We start from the raw sequence: 17980 nt of genomic DNA, 5'->3' as shown, positions 1-17980 counted from the left end.
CTCGAGCCGGCAGCCCGAGTGCGGCGGGTCCGGACCGAGAGGCTCCCCGCAGCCGGCGCCGTGCGGGGGCCCGGGGCGGGGCGGGACAGCCTGAGGGTGGGGCGGGCTCGGGGGGCGGGCCCGTGGGCGCTGAGGGGCGCGGAGTCCGCGGGCGGGGCCCGGGGCCGCAGGCCGCGCCCTCTCCCCGCAGTAGCGCAGGACCACGTGCCCGCTCGGCCAATCAGGGGGGGACTCGGGGCCCTTTAAGACCGCGCGCCAGTGACCGCGCGCTGCAGCAGCGGCCGCGGCGTTGCCATGGAGACGGCGGCTGGGCCGGTCGCTATGGACACGGCGGCGCCGCCGGGCGGTCGGCGGCACGCGCTGCTCGCCGTGATCGGGGAGATCGGGACGGAGCCGGAGCGGGGCGCGCTGCGCGGCGCCCTGGAGCGCGGTGAGGAGCGGGGTCGCGGCGGAGCATCCCGGGCGGGACGGACGCGATCCCTGCCCCTGAGCGCCGTGGGGCTGCGCGCCTGGCGCGTCCTCCCTGCCGCCGCCTGGGACGAGGCGGAGCTGCCGGTGCCCTCCCCGCCCTGCGGCACCGCGGTCTCGCCGCAGGGCTTCATCCCACTCGTCCCTGAGGGGCGGCGGCGGAGGCCCGCGGGCGGTGGCTGCGGGGAGGGTCGAGACGCTGTCGGGCCCGCGGGGTGGAGGGCGAGGCCCCGCGGGGCCGGGCGGGGCTCGAGTCGCCGGCGCAGTGCGGGGCCGCTCTCTGCGGCGTCGGGCGGCATACGGATTTTTTTCTCCTCTGTCATTGCTTTATGTGCATTTGTGACATGCAGTTAACGCAGTTTTCGAACGTCTTAAAGCTTGAAGATATTTCATGGTTCTCTTTCCCCTCAGTCTTTATTTTATTAGTGGGTTGGTAGATTACATCGTATTTCCATCTTACCCCAAAATTCTGTCTTGTTGGAGGAATTGTCTTGCTGGACTGTTCATTGTGGTCCTAGGGATGGCTGTGAACAGGGGGCTGCTGTGGTATGGCCTCTCCCTGTCTATAGAGCCACTGCGTGGACCAGAGTGAGAGAGGACAAGCTGCACAGTGAACTGCTTCAGGAATGGCACAATGTAGGATAGGCCTGCCACAACATTTTTCTCCTCTGTTACCTGTATTTTAGTAACACCCAGAGGCCTTGGCAATGAATTAGTCTTTGTATATTAGATGCAGTGTGGTTTAGAAGTAAGGGGAAAGGAGGTGGTGAGATGATAGTTCTTCCTTTGTGGCAGTTTCTGATAGTTTATGACAAAAAGGCAAAGGAGGGCTGATTAACTACATCAGGACCTTAAAGGGAATCCCTCTTCTAATAAGCAGTTGGTACACCTTTGACAAATAAAGTAACAGCCTTCTGACTCTGCATTCACTCCTCCCCTCAGCCCCCCATTTCCAAGGCACATTGATTTGAAATATGCCAGGGATAACAGTCATAACTATTGGCCAAACTGTATTATTCAGAGATAATTCTGTGACTGTTTTCTTCTCAAGCATCAGCAGTACTGAAGAACAGATGGACAGTGCAATTTAAGAAGGGGTGGGTGTAAAAATGTCAAATATTGTCCAATTTCTTCTCTTCAGCATCTTTTCCAGCTTCCTCTGTTGGCAGGTCACTTATCAGCTTCTTCATGAGGAGTGTTTCCTCCCCTTTTCCAAGGGATGGCTTTAGTCAGGAGTGGTAGATCTGATTATGACCATCTGGCCTCTGAAAGACCTTCTTTGAAGGGGCCACTTCTGCTTCCTGCACAGCAGGGTGCTCATCTTCACTTGGCACTTCACTGAACTAATGTGCCAACCTACATCCTTATCCATTCTCTGAATCTTTGAAATGGTGACAGATCAGACTGTGAACAAATGGATTTCACTCTGGTTCTGCAGTCATATGCCAGTAACCTGAGAATTCCCACTGCAGAGGAAAAACATGTTGTTTGTAACAAATTTTAACTGCCACAGTAGAAATAAGTTCTACAGTTGGCCTTCTCTGACTAGAAACCAGCTGAAATTCTGCCAAATCTAAACACTTCTTTCATTTGCATGAGGGGGAGCCATTTCAGTGGTATTAGTGAGTTACTGACAGTAGAAGTGAATCATTCAGGGAGTTGGAAACCTGGATTTCGGTCTTTCCTCTGTCACTTACATGGAGTAGGACCTCCAGGAAGTTAGTTTTCCCCACTATGAAATGGGAGAATGACCTCTTCTTAAAATGGACCAATATTTGCAAATTGAAAGATAGATAGGAAAAATGAGAATAGTTAAAATGACAGCAATCTTGAGACCTGTCAATAGTCAGCATATTATGATGTTGTAGACAGTTGTACTCTTGATTCAGGGAGTTCAGGAAATGTGGAAATTATGATTCCCACTTAAGTGTTAGCTGCTGAAGAGGGCTCACGTGAGGGTAGAACAGGCTGCTGAACAGTGAGTACAGAGGATGAAAGCTGGGGTTTGTTTTGTATCTGTTCTGTTGGCTGTGGCACCCTGTCTACACAAAAAAAAAAAAAAAAAAGCAAAGAACAAAATCAACAAAAAAACCCAACAAAAAACCCCAACCAACCAACCAAAAAACAACCAAAGATATTTTTTTCAGTTGATAAATCTCTTGCCCTGACTGATATAAGAAGTATGTTTTCCCAGACTTCTTTCTAAACCTTGGTTCAGGAGAACGCAATAGTGGCTACACGACATTCTAGAAACATGCTCATTTCCAGGTGTAGAGCTTTGTAGGCTGTGACATTGGGAATCTGTGGGATATCTGAACAACACTTTTCCAAAATACTGTCTAATAAATGCTAGTCTTATTTTTCTGTTCCTGTGTTACTTTTGTCCAATTTTGAAACAATATCCGGAAGCCTAGGCCTGGTATTGGAGAGAAATGCCAAATCTTTTAAGCCAATTACCTCAGCAGGAAATAAAACATTCACAAGGGCATAAAGAATGAGATGGAAAACTGATGAGTCACATGGCTAGGCTTTGCATGTGCAAAGAGCTTGAATGTTTAGAAACCCTTATTGTGGTATAGTCTGCACTCTCATGGTAGAGGATTCTAATCAGCAAGGACAATGTTCTGGCTCATGTGCCATGGAGTGATAAATTGGAATTGGGGCAAATTGAGAGAGATTTTGAGTAAACTCAGACTATCTGTAGGGAAAAAAAAGTTGAATAAATTGTTGCAAGTATGAGAACAAGTAAGATAATTTCACTCTTCCCTTTCCTTGCTCTGAAAGAGCATCTATTCTTTCTGCATCCTAGAGGATGTAGCAGTACCTCAAATAGCACTTATTGCTGCAGTAGGACACGATGACCATGACACAGCAGCTAGTCAGCAGGATTTGCCCTGCAGAGTGCCACCTTGTTCCTGTCCAGGTCAGAATGCTCATAAGTACTGCATTAAGATTCTCTTATATTGGACATTTGTTTAAACAATTATGCTCTCTTGGAGTATAGCACAGGAAAACATTTTGTCCACCTTCTTGCTCCATGTCTTTTTATTATGTATTTAGTTTGTTCATATCCCATGTCCAAATTGAAAGGCACTGTGCTGGTAAGTAGTTTGGTTTTCTGTGTTCTTTTTCCTTTTCTTTTCTTTTTTCCCTTAAGTTCAGGTGATTTACTGAGGGTTTTTTGTGCAGTCTGTAGTGCAGACTGTCAGCTGATAAATAAGCTTTATTACTCTACTGTGTCAGCTGTCACCAGAAAAAGAAACTAAGCACAAAGTTTTTTTTAGCTGCTGTAGATTCTACAGGCCTTGAGACCACTGACCTGTGTGATGCAATGATTACTGTGTCTTGGTATGTGTAGAAGGCTGGAGCATGTGTCCTTGAGGATCCTCTCCCACCAGTGGTCAGCAAAAGCTGTTGCACAACATGGAGAACTAGAACGGCAGTAAATGGGAATGATATATCCATGGAAAATTAACATGGTTCCCTTGAAAGAAAGCAGATAATAGAGGCAATAAAACTTTGTATTTTATGCAAGAGAGATGGTGAAAGAACTCTCAGTGAGGACTCCATCAAGAAATACCGGAGCTGAAATTCTTGTTTCAGTTAACTTTAGAAGTCTGTAGCATTGGCCCTCAACGTCCGAACATCAGCTGGCATCAGCACCAGATGCTGGAGTAGGGATTTAGTGATATCCTGCTTTTGCTCATTGTGGCACAGTCTACAGTCACACCATCTAGGAAAGGCTGCTCCCTACTGGGAACTGAAGATCTGTGATCTGTAGTGTTAGGTGTCCTCCAGAATGTACACCTGCTCACATTGAGGTCTGAAGGTGACTTCCCCAGTATGGCTTGGTGCCACTTGCTCTGGGAGCAGAAGCAGCTTCCTGCTGTGATATGAAGGCAATTAGCTGGCAAAGATTATATAGATTAAAGAACAGACTCAAAGGGTCTTAGTGGGATCAGCGTCTTTGAAGGAGTGATTAGGCAGACAAAGTTGGAGGGGTGGGGGGCTTTTGTGACTTGGAGGATGCACGGGCTATAGGAGCAAAGAAGCTGATGTCTCGGAGCTTTTCAGTAGCATAACCACAAAGTAGTCCATCTCTACTGGTGATCAGTGCTGGAGAGTGCAGATGTAAAACTAACATAATGTATTTGTTGGTTAGGAGGTAGTGTAGTTCATTTGGCCTCATCTCTTGTTGGTTTCCCTTTCATGAAGTCCAAGTCAAATGGAGACTTGCTCACTGCATGTCCTTCAGGAAGAAATATTTTATGGAAGGTAAGCATCTTGTGGTCCTCTGCTTCTGAAGACTTTCTCCATCCTAAGTATGCTCATCTAGTAGAGCATCCCTGGTCCTTGTGTGTCCTGCTCATTTCTCTTTTTCCACTTCTGTTTCTGGAGTAGATATAATGACAATGACAGCTCACTTTTTTTCTTTCTTTTTTTTTTTTTTTCTTTTGTTTTTGGACAGGAATTCGTTCCTGGAACATCGATACTCTGTACTGTGATCTGAATCATCAACTGCGGCTCTTTGTAACCCGACATCTGGCTCAGTTTTCTTCTGAAGTTAAAGGTCAGCTTTTTGGTTAATATATATTAACTTTTAACTCTTGTTTTGGGTCTGGAAAAAAACCCCAGACCAACAACAAAGAATAAAACTGATTGTGATTCAATTAGTGACTTGTTTGCCCAGGATTCTGCAGAGCTGAATGCTAAAGAAAAACAATCTTAACAGTATGATGGATGCAATGAATTTACCTTAAAATTACAGATCTTACTACTGAGAATAGAGTTGAATAGAAATATGTGCTGGTTTAAAGCCTATTAAATGAGTTAGAAGTTAGAATTCATCTATCTTCTGTATCTTATTCAGGTGGCACAAAATTGTTTACTTTGTAAGCTATTTATTGTCAATCTCTTCCTGTTGGGTTTTAGAATATGTTTTCGTATGCACAAAAGATGTTGCAAGTAGTGTGTAAGAGTAGCCAAATGACATTTTGGATTCCTCTTTTTGAAGGCCTAGCTCCCTTTCCTGAGAACAATGAATAAGAGCATATAAGAATAACATTAACCATTAGAAATTGTGCTTGCTTAGCTTGTGAAAAGCTTGAACTCTGATTATAATACTTTTATGTAACATATGTTAAGTTACTATAATAAGCACAGATGACACTTGCAAAACCTGGTTTATATAAGACCATCTTATAGCTCACTGTATGTTTTGCACTCTAGTCAGAGCTTCGAATTTTTCCAGTTGAGGAAGCTGTTCTCCTAATGGACAGCTGTGAAAGAAAGTACCTGGACTCTTCTCAAATGTGCCACTGACTGAGATGTCTCACCTTCTCTGTGACATTTTAACATGGGGATGGAAATTCTCCCTCCTTGCATGATGGTGTGTGCGTGTGTATACACTTATGGGATTAAAATAATGTGTATGATACATATAATTTGAAACACTCAGCAGATCTGTCTCAATTTGAAGCAGCTGTAACAGGGCCTATAGTACAAATAAACTAGAGCACTGAAAAGTTGCCATGAGTACAGCATTTGCCCAAGAATTCTTCTAAGTCAGAGTTGAAATATCTGGATTAATGTTAGCAAAATGTATCCCACTCACTTCCCTAGTGTGGTCCTTGAGGAGCAAAGGGTGATGAATGTGTTGGGAGTCTATGAAGAGGTTTCTGTGATGGAATTGCAAGTCTGTTAACCATCTATTAAGAGGTTTCTGTGATGGATCTGGGGAAATGCAAGTCTGTTAACTGACTATCAGGCCTATTGAGCAAAACAGCAGCAACTACAATAAAAGGCAGGATTAGTGTCTATCTGGGAAGAGTCACCATTGGTGCTGCAAAGGGAAGTTCTGCTTTTCAAATATCTTGTAGCTCTTCAAAGAGATCAGCAAGCATATAGATGAGTGACTTAGTCTACCAAGCAAAAATCTTTGGGGAATCTGAGGCTATGAAGTCTGTTTAAGGAAGCCTATTGCCCACAGAATTAGGGGCCAGACTTTGGTATGCAGAAGTTACTGACAGAAGGATGGGTAAACAGAAGTTCTGATATAAACTGTGTGTAGAGACTTGGTCCTGAACTGGAGGTGTGCAGCTTAACCTGGTATCAGTCCTGCTGCCACTCTTCTTTAGAGCCATCATTACACACCTGCAGAGTTTCCTGTAGGACTATACATTCCAGCTAGCTCAGCACAGTATCTCTTTGCTCTAGTACATTTTTTGGGAAAGGAAAAGCATAGCTGCCTCTCAGCAGCTCCTGCTTCTGATGTGCTTAGCAGTAAAGATGTGAGAGGTTCTGGCCTGGGGATCTAGCAGACATGGATTGGTCTTTGGACCAGAGGCGTTACTGTAGGGGCTACTTGGTTTGTGGCAAGTGTGTACAGCTGGCACACATAATTTCTCTAATAAATCTCCCTGGCAGCACTTAAGGCCGGAACAGGCAGGCAGAGAAAGGCTTTTGGGATTATGGGGGTCTAGAGAGCAGCTTTGCCTCAAATTAGATACTTGCACATTTCCTTGTCTGGATTCATGTTTATTCAGTAAGCATGGATCCTGAAATGCAGCAAGATGATCTGTCAGAGGCAAAAGGAGTGTGTGTGGGAATAATGGCTACAATTTAAAATGTGTTAAGCAGCTGTATGGGACTGTGGAAAATAATGACAGTCTGTACAGGAAGATTGTGCAGGGGACTGTATCTTGAATGCTGAAAGGCTTAAATTGAGGAGTTATGCTATAATCCCATGATTTACTTGATGGTGGTAGATCTTGCATGCAGACAGGTTTCTCTCAGTGACAGCAGTAAACTATGGTTATGGCATGGTTTGTGGGGAGGAAGCGGGAAAGACTGCTACAAGAGAAATTTCAGGTCACGGCTGAGAATACAATCTAGAAGAATCTCTAAATGTAAACCGGGAACAATCTTGTCTGCATTCCATATGTACCATCAGATAAAACCCTCTGGAATATAGCTGCAGTTTTAAACGCTCTTTTAGCTTTGCAGTTTCTGCTTGAGCAGCTATTCTTTACTGATTGCTTTGATGGTAAAGAATCTCGTTTTTTTGTTTTTTGTTTTTTTTTTTTTAGCTTTTGCTGCAACTTGCTGCAAATTCATTGCTGTATATCCTGTAACAGCCCTGTGAAGGTGTTGTTCATCACTATTCTCCAAATGAACAGACATAAAACTAGAACTTTTTTATTGTTGCTCAGCTCTACACTTTACTTACACTCTTGTTCCTACCGTGGGCAAAGGGAAGAGTGCCTGCAACTGATTTTCCTCTTAGCATTCATAGCTTGGTGCTAGCTTCTCTGAGCAGAGGGCTGTACTAGAGCTCTCCTGAAATCCCTTCCAGCTAATGTTGTTTTGATTCCATACTGCTTGAAAGATCCCAGTCTGGCTTGTGTGGGGGACATGTGCCTCCACACTGGTATGCTGAGTAGGATATCTGAAGGATAAAACTATTCTTTTCAGAGGTGCGTGAATCGGACAATATCATTCCCTTAAAGGCTGATGTTTGCAGTCTGTGATTAGGGAGAAGCCAGCTGGAGCACAGCAGTTACTGTAAAGCCAGAGTAGTTCTTTGACCTTCTGTTTTCTCACTCGACAGACTTGTAGCAACCAGTAAACATTCGACACCACTGGCAAGAAACAAAAGATGGAGACTGGTAATACAATTTGGCTAAGTAAAGCAGTCTCCTACCAGAATATTCCAAGACTTTCTTCTTTGCAATTTCTCACTCGGTTACAATAGTTATTTCCAAACTGTATTTGTAGGATGTTAATGCATAGTGTTTGCAGCTGAAATTAAAATGTAACTGCAGTGTTCTGTGGGAACAGAGATGGCACAGTTATCCCTCAGACAAGCTTTTAGTCTGCTTAAAGATGATGAGGAGAAAATGAGCCTCAAATTCAAACCAAGAAGAAAAAAGCTGAGGGCAGAGCTTGTAATAGTAAAGTGAGACTAAGTGCACCTTATGGAAGTTGATTTGTAATTGGGGTTTTGAGTTTCTTTTTTCCCACACTGACTTGCTGGCTGTCCTCTGAGTACCACAGACGACATGACCCATGCTGTAAGGGTAACTTCACAGCATAGTTCACAGGCTTTGGAGAGGAGGCACAGCAAGAAATCAAGTGTGGATGTATTCGGGGAATCTGGAACCTAGTAACTTGTCTGAAGGAAGGAAGGAAAGGGTGATGTGAGGAGAAAAAAATGAATGGAAGTGTGCCCTCCTGTATGCTAAGGGCAGCCCCAGGTGCATTTCTGCACAACTGTGAGTTGCCACTGGCTGCCAGAGTAGTGTAAGATCATGGGCAGTGTCTCCTTGCACTGGATGTTAAGAGTTCTTTAAAACCAGGAGAGAATGTCCCTTTCAAATAAAAAGTGACATGGTGTGAGGTGAAATGCTCAAAATAATTCTTTCTCAGCACAAGGGAAATATGCTTTCTGATATCTGTTGATTTTGATGTTCAGAGAAAACCACTTTTTCTGAAAGCAGTTAACTCCATGAATATTAGCAGCTGCTTTCAGTGTGACTAGAGGGGGTTTTAAATACCTCAACAACCACCCCAGTGGTCTTTTCTCTCAAGTTGTACTTTGTGTTGGCCTTCAAAAAACTTTTTAAAAATAACTAAAGACATAATTGAAAATCAAGCTATTAAAAACACCATGCAGGTTGAATTTGATGGAACAAATTCTTGAAATAACGAAACATTGATTAGATACTTTTCTTGCATCTGTAAAAGGATTATGAGAAATATTAAGCATTTTCAAGTATTAGCTTGCATTTTCCTTTGCAAACATAATGTTTTATACTGAAAGTCATCAGTAACAGCTGAATAACTGGCTGCCTTGTCAGCAGATGGCCTTCAGGCTCTGAAGCCTTTCATATTCAGCTTAACACTCATACTTCACATCCTACTGATGCCTTTGTTTTACACTTTGTGCCAATTGAGGATACAGATGTATCTGCCACAGCTCCCTGAGAATGTGGCAAAGTTACGTTGCAGTTCCTGAAGGCATCTGTCTTTTGGATGAGCACTCCTAGAAGGCTTTTAACTCGGACTAGGAGAAGAATTCGGTGTTACTGCCTTTCTGGAACATACAGGCAGCTACAAAGAGGATGAAGGCTTTACCTTCACAAGGGTCCATGAGTGCAAGTTGCGTTGGAAGAGTGTTCAAGTCAGGTAAGAATTTTTTTTCTTAACTGTGAGAAAAATCAGTGACAGGGAAAAACCTCCCAGGGACATGGGAGAGTCCCATCACTGAAGGTTTTCAAGATGTAATTGGACAGGGTGCTAGATGTATAATCTATGTTTCATTTCCCATGAAGTTGAACCAGATGATCTTTTGAGGTGCCTTCAAACCTTGGCTGTTCTGTGCTTCTATGTATTCAGCTTTGCAACAGTGAAAGGACAGGGACTTTTAGTCCTGGCACAAACCAGGTTGTATTAAGTTACAAATCTGATAAGAAGAAAAGGCAAATGCACAAGACCACCATGCACATCTTTCTCTCAAAGTCTGCATTTGATCCTCCTTTTACGCTAACAAATATCCCATAGGTCAATGTTTTCACTTGTACAAGTTATTCAACTTCTTCGGAACTTGGAATGTCTTGGAACGTCAGCTTGTGCCGAATGCTTTTTCCTACTGCACTGTTTAGTTAGTCTTCAGTGGTGAGTCTTAAGTGCATGACAGTAAAAAAAGCTGCCTTGTTTATTCAAATTATAGCTTCTAGATAGTAAAGATGATAAGTTTGTGTGTTCAAGCAAAAGCTGTTCCAGACAGGAGGAAAAAGACCAATTGCTTGTGAAAATTAGATTACAGTGAAAGTGTATGTTCCCCACAGCTGTGGCCTCTTGCTAGCGAGATTTCTGTAACATAGATCATTGAGTGATGGATTTTGTTCAGCTCTTTAATAAAAGTACTACTATATTCTAAATTTGCATGTTCAGGTAGAAAAAAAGTCAGTGGCTAACACTATTTCTTTTTTTCCCCCCACAGATGCAACAATGATTCTTTGGACTTTTGCAATTTCTAGTCCTTGAGCAATTAATTGTCCTGTACCGTTTGTCTGCCAACATGCTTTTGACCAGAGAAATACAACAAAAGCAAGCACTTGTCAGCTTCTGTGCTTCTTCCTTGTGTGCTTGAGGGCTGTATTTACTCTCATAGTAACCACACTGAGCATGACCTCAAAGATCCCATGAATTGCAGTCTACTAAAATAGCTTCCCAGGCTGTAAGCACGGCCCATGTTTCTTGTTGGTACATGTGGCTGCAATAATCCCAAGCATTGCTCTCTCCAGCTGATTCCTGTCACAAACATCTTTAGATTTTTCTCCCAAATAACTGGTAAAGAATATCTCTGTGGGACTTGCAAGCACCTCCAGGATCTACCAGTTAGACAGACTTTAATCAGTTACTTGTGTGTTCTGTAAGAATATATCTTCTCTAAGGCTGCTGTATGTTAGGGTGGGTAGTTGTACTGGCTCAAGCCACAGGTACAGCCAGCACAGTGACAAAAAAATGGATGCGTGGGCAGGAGTGTAAGATGAGTGCATAAAATACTTTTTCCTTGTACTGTCCTGGCTAATATCTCTTTCCTGCTCATGTTTTCTATCTGTTTAGTAACATCACTTTTCAACTTCCACAAAGTTTTTCAGTTTTTCCCTAAGAGTAGAGGAAGCAAGGAATAGAACAGTTCATTGACCTCTCATAGGAAGAAACCTGCAACCACATCTTATTTGCTTGGATTCTTATTCCTGTCTGGTCTCATTTTGATATACCTCCCTATATTGGGCAATTCTGTCCAATCTGGTTGTGTTACAGGTCTGGCATATTTCCCTTCACATGATTTCTCCAGATTGCAGAGGCCAGACTTACCTAATGGTTTCTTATATGGAAACTATTCCAGACCTTTCATTTTATATTTTTTATTAATGCCTTCCAGATCTACCTCTTTGGGATGCTGGGAACAGAAGTGTGTAGTGTTCAAAGTGGGGTAGAGCTATGCATTTACACAGTGGCACAAGATTTTTTTTTTCTTCCTTTGCAGATTTCTGACATATCTATTGCTTTCTGACTGCTGCTGAGCAGTGAGCTGACTCCTGAATAGAACCAAGGTTATCATAACCTCAAGATACCCCAGTGGTAACAGTTAGCTCTGGTTAGCAATAGTTAGTGTAATTTTGTGTGAATTATACTGATAAATAAAAGGGCAAATGAAACTCAGCATTGTGAAGCTTCCCTGGCGGTTCATCTACAGCCATACTTGGTACCATCCATAAGCTTTGCCACCAGTCTCCTTTCCTCCTTTTCCTGTAGTCTATGAATACAGTGAGCAGCACGAGTCATGGTGTAGGCTTATATGACGTGACTTATGAAATAATGATTGCACTATATCAAGACAACCTTTGAGATTTTGACAAGCTTATTTGGTTTTTATTAAGAAGGAAGGTCATCTTTTCTGTAAAGCCATGCTGATTGACATTAATTTAGTATTCTGTTTGAATCTTTACTGCTGATGGGTTTTCCAGTCCCCTAGGACTTAAATGCCAGAGTAGTGGAGCTCAGATTGGAAGCTGAGAGCTTAGTCAATCTTAGATCTTGTACAGAAATTATCTTTTGCATAGGCTTGGTCTGAATGCTGCAATCTCCCACCACTGTTGCTGTGAAAATTTCATTGTCTCTAAAATATATTTCAATTTCTTTCAACTACAGAACAGAAATATTTACTGAATGTTTCTGGCTCTATTTGACCTGCAGAGCTTAGTTTTAAAACGAGATAGCATTAAAGCATCTGCTCAAGTTGGTAAAAGAAGCATTTTTATATATGGTCATACATATGGTCTTACATGTTTCTGTTTTTGTGCTAAGAGAGCTTGTCTGGACATTACACATCCTCAGAGTTCTCTTTGCTTGTAAGAAGCTGAACAGAATTTTCCCCTCAATATTCAGCAGAGGAGCTTAACAGAACCAGAGCAGCTGTGAAAAATGGATTCTTTCATAGGAATGATGCTTCCCATGCATAGATGGGAAGATGGGCTGCATTTCATGTGTCTGATGCCAGCATACTGACGCTGCTTTGGCAGGCCAGGGAGTTGTCAGTCTTCATCTCTGTTTGCCTGCTGTATTTCAAATGGTTCCTTTGATCCTGCCATGTGTTTTGAGATTCTCACTGTGACACCCAAAAGGCTACGGTGTGAAAATAAGAAACCAAAGCCCCAGTGAACTATTTTGAACTTCAGCTCAGCAGAGGCTCAGCAAACATCAGTTTCTTACTCTTGTGCTGTTCTGCCCAAACATTGTAACTGACTGAAAGGGCCCTAAAATTAATGTAAGTTTTAAATTCACCCTCTGCAACTCACATTTTTATACACACTTGTTGTACATTTGAAATTGCTGAGGCTTCAATGAATCATACAGGATATACTCATGGAAAGCATCATTCCTATAAAAGAACCATTTTTTCTCAGCTGCTCTCCTTCTGTTAAGCTCCTTTGCTGAGAACTATGGGGAAGATTCTGTTAAGCTTTTAAAAAGCAAGTAAGATCAAAGGAAATGACTTACTAGTTCAGATCAGTGGTCTATCAAGCCAAATTGATTGTCCTTTCCCCCTTACAGGTCCCTCCCTATCTATGTTGGTTTTTTTAAAAATAAGAACGGTTCAAAAGTACTGAGTGAACCAGTTAAGGAAAAAGAAGCAGGGGGAGGGGTGGGAAGAGGATGTGCTTCCACCGAATAGCAGCAGAAAACCAGCAAAGGCTGTTGAAGACACCATTTTCTCCATCTCACAATGTTAGCAGCTGTCAGTCATTGGATAACATTTTATGGATGATCTGTGTGATGCAGAACAGTTCTTCAAACTGTGCTCTGGCAGCTATTTCATGTTGTCCATCCCAGTAGCTGCACACAGAATATTGTGGGGGGAAAGAGGGTTGCTGGTATTTGTGGGTTTGGTTTTATATTTTTTGTGTTGCAGTGACATTTCTTTAGTTTGACAAAGGCAGCATTCTCTTGGTGGCCATGTGCATTGTAAGCATGGCAACTGCAGCAACAGAGTAGAGACCTAAATAAGAGAAGTTCTAATACATGCTGCTTTTGAAGTCTTCACATTATTCCATGTTTAGCAGAGGTGTTGGAACTAGAGATACTTAGTACAAGTTAATACAAGCTTTTGGTGATTTTTTTTTTTTTTTTTTTTTTTTTTTAATGTTGCTGGAATTCTGGTATCAGTCACGTCTAGATTTTGGAAGGAAAGCCTTATAAATATGATGTGTATCATTATTTATTATTTCACTCTGGTTCTGTCCACTTTTCTCTAGTGTGCCCAGGAGCAGTGGCTTAGAGTAGGCTTTTCTACTCCTAGTCAACTGGACCTTGCTAAGATAAATATGATGAGCAAAGGGGAAGCAGGATTAAGCAGGAAAATAATCTTTAACATGTGAGTTTCAGCGGCTGTGTATAATTTTCTGACAGATTTCTTGGTCTGTTTCCCTCTACCATGTTGTGAGTGCAGCTCCCTTTCCTTTGCTTTTAAAGAATCACTGGTATTGGTGTGGGCTCAAGGAGTGAGTCTCTGACCAGCTGCTCTCAGTTCCTGTTTACGCAGGTGTTGCACTCAGGTAAGTGGTTTTGGGTGCACCAGTGGTGGCATCCTTTGTAGGCTGAGGACCAGGGCTGAGCCTTTACTGTATGTGACCTCATGGTTTGGCCGTCAGGTTCTGCTGCACTTCCCACGGTGGCTTTGTGGGGTGGAAAGCCACTCACAGCCAGCAAATGTGCCCTATCTTACTGTTCCAGCACAGAGTAATGGGTGGCATTTTTGGGCCAGGTGCCAGAGAAACAGGCCATGCAATCAGCACTAGGTGCTTGTATACCCTGGTGATTGTGGCAGGCCCTTGGCCAAGGAGGACAAGGCTGCTGCTCTGCTTCACCTGTGCAGGCAATGGGTCCAAACAGAACTGCAGTGATCTCATCTACAATCTGAGCTGCTATTTTGGGAAATAAATTCTTCCACTAGGTCCAGATTCTGAAAAGTAGAAAAACAGTGTGGATGGAACATGTTAATCCTACTTTGCCCCAAGATTAATTGTTGTCATGTGCTATTGTAATTTTAATGCCATAATTCCTACCTTCTTAGAAAACAGATGTCCCTCAGTCTGACTGGCTCAGTTACAAGATTTTGCCTTGCTCTGTTAACTATGGCATTGCTGGAACATACACCTCTCTCCTCCCTCTGTAAGAACTTAAGTTGCAGACTTGAGGCATCGTTTTCCCCTCCTGATCTGATGTTGTTTCTTTCTTGGATAATCTGAGATGACATGCTTTCTGTTTGATATTAAGAAATCATAGTAGTCTTTGTGCTAGAAAATCAGGAATTCTGAAGTGGAGTTAATGGGGATCGTTAATGGCTCGGGTCTAGAGGAATCTTTCTTCTGAAGTACCAACTTGTTTTCATTCTGTTCTGTATAGTGGAATGCCTTGCCAGTTGATTTGGAAACTTTGGGGGATTGTGTAGACAGGCAATCAGCTTTTCCTGGTTTCTTGCCAGGACATGTGTTACTGCAGAGGACCCATACCAGTTCCCTAATCCACCTGTAATTTCTTTTTACTTTTTGCTTTATCCTGCTGGTCTGTATGAAGCAGTAGTGGAACAAATGGGTCAGTTCCTGAGTTTGAGCTTTGGAATACTACGAACACTGCAAAGAAAATGAAGTCACTGCCTGAAGATAGTTCCTATTTTCATTTTAAACCAAATGCGTGTTTTAGCTATTGCTTGTGGGTTTTTTGGGGAGGTGCTAGGATTTTTGTGTTATGTAGACTTTTTTAGGTAAGGTGGTTTTTTTATGTGAACATATGACAGGTCTGTTATAAACCGTAGGTAATTATCATAGAATCATAGAATATCCTGAGTTGGAATGGACCTACAAAGATCATCAAGTCCAACCTGTGGCCCTGCACAGGGCACCCCAAAATCCCACCATATGCTTGAGATTGTTGTCTAAACACTCCTTGAGCTGTGGCAGCGTTGGGACTGTGACCACTGCCCTGGGGAGCCTGTTCCAGTGCCTGACCACCCTCTGTGGGAAGAACCTTTTGCTAGTACCCAGCCTAAACCTCCACTGACACAGCTCCAGCCCATCCCTCAGGTCCTGTCACGGAGAGCAGAGATCGGTGCTGCCCTTCATGAGGAAGCTGCAGACCCTGGTGAGGTTTGACCTCAGGATGGCTTCTCACCTAGACTTTTCACCATCTCTGTTGCTCTCCTTTGGATGCTCTCTAATAGCTCCAGATCGTTCTTGTATTGTGACACCCTAAACTGCCTCCAGGACTTGAGGTGAGGCCGCAGCAGTGCAGAGCAGAGCAGGACAATCACGTCCCTCACCCAGCCGGCGATGCTGTGCCTGATGCCCCCCCGGATGCTGTTGGCCATCCTGGCTGCCAGGGCACTGCTGACATATTCAACTTGCCATCAACCAGGACTCGCAGGTCCCTTCTCACAATGCTGCTCTCCAGCCTCTCATTCCCCAGTCTGTCCATACATCCAGGGTCGCCCCATTCCAGGTTTAGAATCCAACACCTGTCCTCAAACTTCATACGGTTGGTGATTCCCCAACTCTCTGAATTGTCAAGGCCTCTCTGTAAGACTTGTCTGCCTTCTGCCTTTGAGGGAGGCAATAGCTGCTCTTAATGTAGTATAACTGGCAAACTTACTTGGTATCCCTTTGAGTCATATGTCCAAGTCATTTATGAAGAGAACTGGGCCTAAACAGAGGCACATGTGTTCATTAAGGGAAAGTAGTCAGCCCAGCCAAGAATTCCTTCTGTCATGGTGGTAAATAGTGGAGAATGCGTTATCTGCCATAGGTGTTGTGTGTGGGGCTCCTCTGCTGCAGGGGTGGTGGTGGGACACTGCTGGAAAGCCAAGCCAGTACAGGTCACTGCTGTGATCCACCTGCTTTTTCTCCTGTCATCGCTTAGGTCTGGTGTGTGTGGGAGCTGCTAGCAAAGCTGTCAGTAACATGCTAGTGGGGGAACTCCTGATGCAGGCATGCTTATTTGAGAGTAAGTCTTCACAAACCAGACTGTTCTGATATAATTATTCAACTAGAAATAAACCAATATAGTTATTTTCTACTCAGAATTAGTCCTTATACAAAACAGAGCAAAAAATAATGTTTGGTGAGGTTTTTCCTGTGTTTTTTTGCATTTGGTTTCCACAGATAATTAACTTGGCAATTTTGTGAGTTTCTTAGCTCAAAACTCCTAGAGTTGAAATCGCCCCAGTTGTGAATTCACCAGTTGCATTTCTAAAGTTAGAACTTGCCTTACTAAATTGTTACTCTTGCTTCTAAAACCAGATGCTGTGATTAAATGTTGCTGGCAGTTAATGGAATTCAAAATCTTGAAGTGTATATGGAGGCAAAGAATAACTGGGTTTATCCTGGAATAATCTTTCTTATCCTTCAAGGACAGAGGAGGGAGTGCATTGAGCTGAACCAGTCCTGCTGTACTGTCTGTCATATAGAATATTCAAGGGGTCAAGATCTGTTTGAATGGACCTTGAAGGAAGATTTACCCTTGAATTTGATAGAAAAGGAAAATAATGATAAGATCATTGGGGAATGGTTGGACCTTTCTTCAGGACACAATGTAAACCAAGAATATTTTGTTTTGTTTTCTTTAGTACTTTGTGTCCTTGTAGGTGTGAATGATTTTTTTTCTTTGTTACCTTTTTAAAAAGAAATACTAAGTCTGGGCTGTCCTTAAGGTAGTAGCTTGGGAATAACTCAGTGATTTTGATTTCTCAGGCCTTTGTTAAATTGCCTTGATGGAATATATTTTGAATTTATTTTAAACAGTGGGGTTTGCTCCAGTGATGCTGGTCCTTATCTGTGGAACTTTTTAGGATGGTTGAGTTAGATGAGACTTAAATTTCTGATGCTTTTTAAAAAAAAAGGAAAAAGATTTCTGAACAACACAATAGGACAAGGACATATATTTCTTTCAGATGACCTGATCTCAGTGTTTTATTCATTTTTGTACACTGAGGCCTATTCTGGATTTTGTCTGCCTTCACTTTGACAGTAGCTATTGCAGAAATTTGCAATGATTATTTACAATGTTATGTGCCTTCAGGTAAGTGAATGGTTTGGGTTTGACCTAATCCTACTTTGCCTCTGAAATTTTTGTGAGTACTAATGATTCTGTAGAAAAAACCTGCAGTAGACAGACTTCTATAAAGAAAATTCTCCTGGGATCACTGTTCTAAAGATGGCATTTGCTTGCATTCTTATTCCTATTTCATGGGGATGAATAATTCAAAGTGATTATTGATTTCCCTTCCTCCTCTCACCACACCCCCACCCCTTTTTTGTTTTCCCTCTCTTGTTTCATCTGAGCAAGATCTTTGCAGGAAAGCATGTGCTGCAGTGCTGGTCTTATCATACAGGAGAGCATAAACCCAGGAGGGAATAGTGCCTGAAATGGATGTCCTGTTTGATCCATG

At 42.8% G+C, this 17980-nt stretch overlaps 1 protein-coding gene across 1 annotated transcript in view; it reads left to right on the top strand.

Annotated features, from left to right (window-relative positions):
- Positions 1-326: 326 nt before the first annotated feature.
- Positions 327-17980, top strand: part of MAP1A (microtubule associated protein 1A) — a 56538-nt gene continuing 38884 nt past the window's right edge. The window contains exons 1-2 of the mRNA XM_032123055.1: positions 327-430; positions 4937-5038. The gene's annotated coding sequence lies outside the window, so the exon portion shown is untranslated. The remainder of the gene's footprint in view (positions 431-4936; positions 5039-17980) is intronic.

The sequence above is a fragment of the Corvus moneduloides genome, chromosome 13 (assembly GCF_009650955.1).
Source record: "Corvus moneduloides isolate bCorMon1 chromosome 13, bCorMon1.pri, whole genome shotgun sequence".
In the NCBI taxonomy this organism is placed as follows: Eukaryota; Metazoa; Chordata; class Aves; order Passeriformes; family Corvidae; genus Corvus; species Corvus moneduloides.
Note: the sequence above shows the minus strand (reverse complement) of the source record. Positions and strands in the feature narration are given on the sequence as shown.